This window comes from Mesocricetus auratus, unplaced genomic scaffold, assembly GCF_017639785.1.
Source record: "Mesocricetus auratus isolate SY011 unplaced genomic scaffold, BCM_Maur_2.0 Super-Scaffold_4256, whole genome shotgun sequence".
Classification (NCBI taxonomy): Eukaryota; Metazoa; Chordata; class Mammalia; order Rodentia; family Cricetidae; genus Mesocricetus; species Mesocricetus auratus.
The window spans coordinates 10,404,741-10,409,613 of record NW_024429182.1 but is presented as its reverse complement, the minus strand read 5'-3'; positions in this window follow the sequence as shown (position 1 = coordinate 10,409,613).

Sequence of the window (4,873 nt, the reverse complement as noted above, 5' to 3'; positions counted from 1 at the left end):
AATGCAGGTTTCTGTTTTGATCTCAATGAAAATGTCTACTATTCACTTGTTCGTACTTTCTAGAGAAGTTTTAATTTGGAGTTACCAGTTTTAAGTTTAACCATGTGCAATTTTTAAGCTCTTTTTCTTTATAATAGGGTAGAACAGTATAGAATAACTTTTTTGCCATCAGATTTAGCAATGTCCAGAAGCAAAACATTGAATATGCAAAGTCAGACATTCAAACAAACATGTGGCCCCATATCATTCACACAAACTTCAAATAGACAGATGAAGAAAACTTATCCCAGTAAACTGTATCAGCTGACCAACTTAAAAATCCTAAAATGAGAGTTTACAGTATAAATAACAGAATGAGCTGCAGGACTGCATGTGTAGACTGAGACACAGCAGGTGAGAGAAATTCAGGAAGGAGAAGAAGATAAGGGAGGCATCCATTTGGCTAGAGCTCAAGTCCTTGGTCTCCACACTACTGGGAGAGGAGACTGAGCAGGAAAACTGTTCATGCCAGTACAGTAGGCTGGAGGAGCCAGAGGAGCATACAGGTGCAAGGGAGAACCCAAATGGAAAGATAGAAGAAATTCCATGCTGCTCAGAGAGGTAAAGTGGGTAGAACAAAACCCTTGCAGGGAGCAAAGTCAAAGCTAGAGTGAGCATCCCAGAAAGTAGTGAGTAGGCCGACATAGAAGCAAGATTTCCTGCAGGCAAAGTTGTGAGCAGAGAGAAAAGGGACAGAGTAGACACACACAGACATTGGGAAATAGAGCAGGAATGCAGTGTTCATTAAATATGGTATCCTAAACCAATTTACCGTGAGACAGTTCCAGTTTGGATACATTTGATAGGGTGGACTTGGACACAGAAGTACACAATTACAGATGCTGTAAACCAGAGACCTGGAGACCAAAGTGCAGAGTCCTCCACTATAGTCTGGGGTCAAAACAGTAGGAGGTTTGGGAAATTCCTGAGCAGGAAATTTCCCAGACAAGAAATTCCAAGAGGCAGAGACTCTTTCTAGGAACAGACCATTCTCCAGACACTGCAGGTCTTGGTACCAGGGGACTGGAAGGAGAAAGGATCCTGGATCCCCTGTGGGTCTCTGGCTTAGTATTGGGGAACTCACCAAGCAAGTCTGCCCACTGTCAGTGAAGGGAGAGTGATTTCTCATGGCCACTTCATAGCTGGAAACTCAACTCCGCTCAAGGAACATACCTAAACATAATAAAAACAGTATACAGCAAGCTGATTGCCAGTATCAAATCAAATGGAGAGATTCACAGTAATTCCAGTGCCATCAGGAACAAGGCAAGGTTGTCCACTCTGTCTATACTTATTCAATATAGTCCTTGAAGTACTAGCTAGAGCAAGAAGACAACTAAAGGAAATCAAGAGGATACAAATTAGAAAGAAAGATGGCAAGGTATCGTTACTCACAGATAATATAATAGTATACACAAACTTTATTTGGGAACTTCTACAGTCAATGAATCAGTCAAGTGACTGGATACAAGATTGACTAAAAAAATGAGAAGCCTCCTATATATAAAAGATAAATGGGGCGAGAAAGAAATAAGAGAATAAACATCATTTACAATACCCTCAAATAGCCGGGCAGTGGTGGCGCACGCCTTTAATCCCAGCACTCGGGAGGCAGAGGCAGGCGGATCTCTGTGAGTTTGAGGCCGGGCTGGACCGACAGCCTCCAAAACAATACAGAGAAACCCTGTCTAGCAAAATCAAAAAAAAAACCCAAAACACAAAAAAAAAATACCCTCAAATAGTATAAAATTTCTTGGTGTAACTATAACCAATGAAGTGAAAGACCTGTATGACCAGAACTTCAAGTTTTTGAAGAAAGAAATTAAAGAAGATATCAGAATATGGAAAGATCTCCCATGCCCATGGATCAGTAGGATCAATATTGCAAAAATGGCAATCTTACCAAAAGCAATCTACAGATTCAATACAATTTCCATTAAAACCCCAACACAAGTATTAAAAGAATACTCAACTTTCTATGGAAAACCAAAAAAAATCTGGAATAGCTAAAATAATTCTGTACAATAAAAAAAACTGTGTCGCCATTCATGATTTTAAGTTCTACTACAGAGGTATAGTAATAGAAACCACATGGTATTGGTATAAAAATAGATAAACAGATTAATGGCATCAAATTAAAGTCCCATATGTAAACCCACACACCTCTGGACAGACATTTGATTTTTGACAAACAAGTCCAAATACAATAGATAAAAGAACGTATCTTCAACAAATGGTGTTGGTCTAACTGGATGTAGCATGGAGAAAATGCACAAAACTCAAGTCCAAGTGCATCAAAGACCTCTACATAAACTGAGATACACTGAAACTGATAGGAGAGAAAGTGTGAAATAATCTAGACTCCAGAACACCAATAGCACAATCACTAAGATTGAGCAACAATTAATAAGGGAACCTAATAAAATTGAAAAGTTTCTGGAAGGCAAAGAATATTTGCAATAGGACAGATTGGAAGCTTACAGATTAGGAAGAGATCTTCAACCTCACACCCAAGAGACAGCTGATTTTTAAAAAGCATAAAAATAACTTAAGAAACAAAATATCAACAAACCAAATAATCTAATTAAAATGTATAGATCTAAACAGAAAGTTATCAACAGAAGAATCTCAGTGGGCTGAACAACACTTAAGGAGATACTCAAAACATCCTTAGCCATCAGGGAAATGAAAATAAAAACAACTCTGGCATACCATGTTACACCCGTTAGAATGGCTAAGATCAAAAACACAAGGGACAGCTCATGCTGGAGAGAATGTGGAACAAGGAAACACTCCTCCATTGCTGGTAGGAATGCAAACTTTTACAGCCACTTTGGAAGTCAGTATTGCAGCTCTTCAGAAAATGGGGAATCCATCTACCACAAGACCAAGCTACTTCTCTTGGGCATATACCCAAAGGATGCTCAATCATATCACATAGACACATGCTCAATTATGTTCAAAGAAGCTTTAGTTACAATAGCTAGAACTTGGAAGCAACCCAGGTGCCCCTTTACCAAGGAATGGACAAAGAAAATGTAGTAAATTTACAAATGGAGTATTATTCAGCTGTTAAAAACAAGGACACCAGGAAATTTGAGAGCAAATGGATGGAACTTGAAAAAAGACATTCTGAGTGTGGTAACCCAGACTGATAAACATACACATTGTATGTACTCACTCATAACAGTAAAACAATTCACAGGGTCCCCAGAAGGTAACAAGGCAACAAATAGACATGGCGGGACATCCAAATATCCCTTGGAAGGGGAAATAGAAGAGATTTCATGAGTGGACTAAGGGCAGGTAAGGTTGGTAACATGAGTGATCAGGTTAGAAGAGTACATGGGAGAAGGGGAGAGAGCTGAGGGGGTACTGCATTGGGGCATTTTTTTTGTTTGGATAGAAGCCTGGTGCTGGAGAGTCTCCCAGGAGTCTACAGAAAGGATGCCAGCTTAGATTTCTAGCAATAGTGTGAAAGTAGCCTGAATTGATCATCTCCCATGATCATATTGGTGATTGACCCAGGTGTCATCAGAGAGGCATCATCCTGCAATGGAAGGAAGCAAATACAGAGACCCACAGCCAAACATTAGGCAAAGCTTGAGAATCTTGCAGAGGAGGAGAAGAAAGGAATATAGGAGTCAAAGGGATCAAGGAAACCACAGGAAGGCTCACACAGTCAAGTAACCGGGGCTCATAAGGACTTGCAGAGACTGAACCTACAACCAGGAAGCCTGTATGGGACTGCTCTAGGCCATCTTTCTAAATGTTACAGTTGTGTAGCTTGGTCCTCTGATAGGACTCCTAACACTTAGAACAGGGGTTGTGTTCTGACTCTTTCACTGGCTTTTGGGACATTACTTCTCATACTGGGTCACCATACCCAGCCTTAATACATGGGGACTTGTTTAGTCTTACTATAACTTGATAAGCCATGTTTTATTAATACTTATAGGAGACCTGCCCTTTCCTGGACAGAGAAGGGAGAGCAAAGGATTGGGGGTTGGGGAGGGGTACTGAGGGAATGTCGGTGAGGGACCAAGATGAGAGTTTGGGGAGTAGCTTCAGCCAAGATGTAAAATCTAAGAATTTAAAAAAAACAAATAATTTTTAGGGAGTAACATTGGGGGGAAAAGTCAAACAACTAAACTGACATAAAAACATTTGCTTTCAGAATTAATTTATATGTTTTCCTTAAGATCTCTATGTTCTTAAGATCTCTTTTCCTATCTAAAAGTTGGGCTCATGGTTTCTTAAGGGGTTTTATTAACATAAATTAAGTTTTCTAATATTACTTTATTAATCATTATACTTTTATCATAATTTCTTATTGGCAGATAATAGTATACATCAAAGCATCTATAAAATGCTATCAAATACATTATTAGGTATTAGACACTAGTATGATACCTTGAAAGGTATCCAGCATACCAGGACTCCAGTACAGTATTCCAAAGAAGCTATATATAAAAACTAGGGGAATTATACCTACATGTTACTTTTACAGCAGGATGGTATTGCAAGGCAACAGCCTGCCATGAAAATTATCTTCCAGCTTCACAAGTCCTGAGGGTAGGAGAATGTTTACTTGTACTAACAATGTTGTCTTGACAGGAGAGAATACCAGACACTACTGTTCCCACTCTCAACAGGAGGTTGAATCAATGGGATAATTGTCAGAGCAGAGGAAGCAGCATCTTGCTGAGCGGGGAGTTGGGTACTTGCAACAGGATCAAGATTCTTGTACCTCCTTCTTTAAATTTTGTCTGTAATAGAGGCTTCTTCAGAAGTTATGACCTTGGACCCTGCTGATCTATTATGATATAGGTTG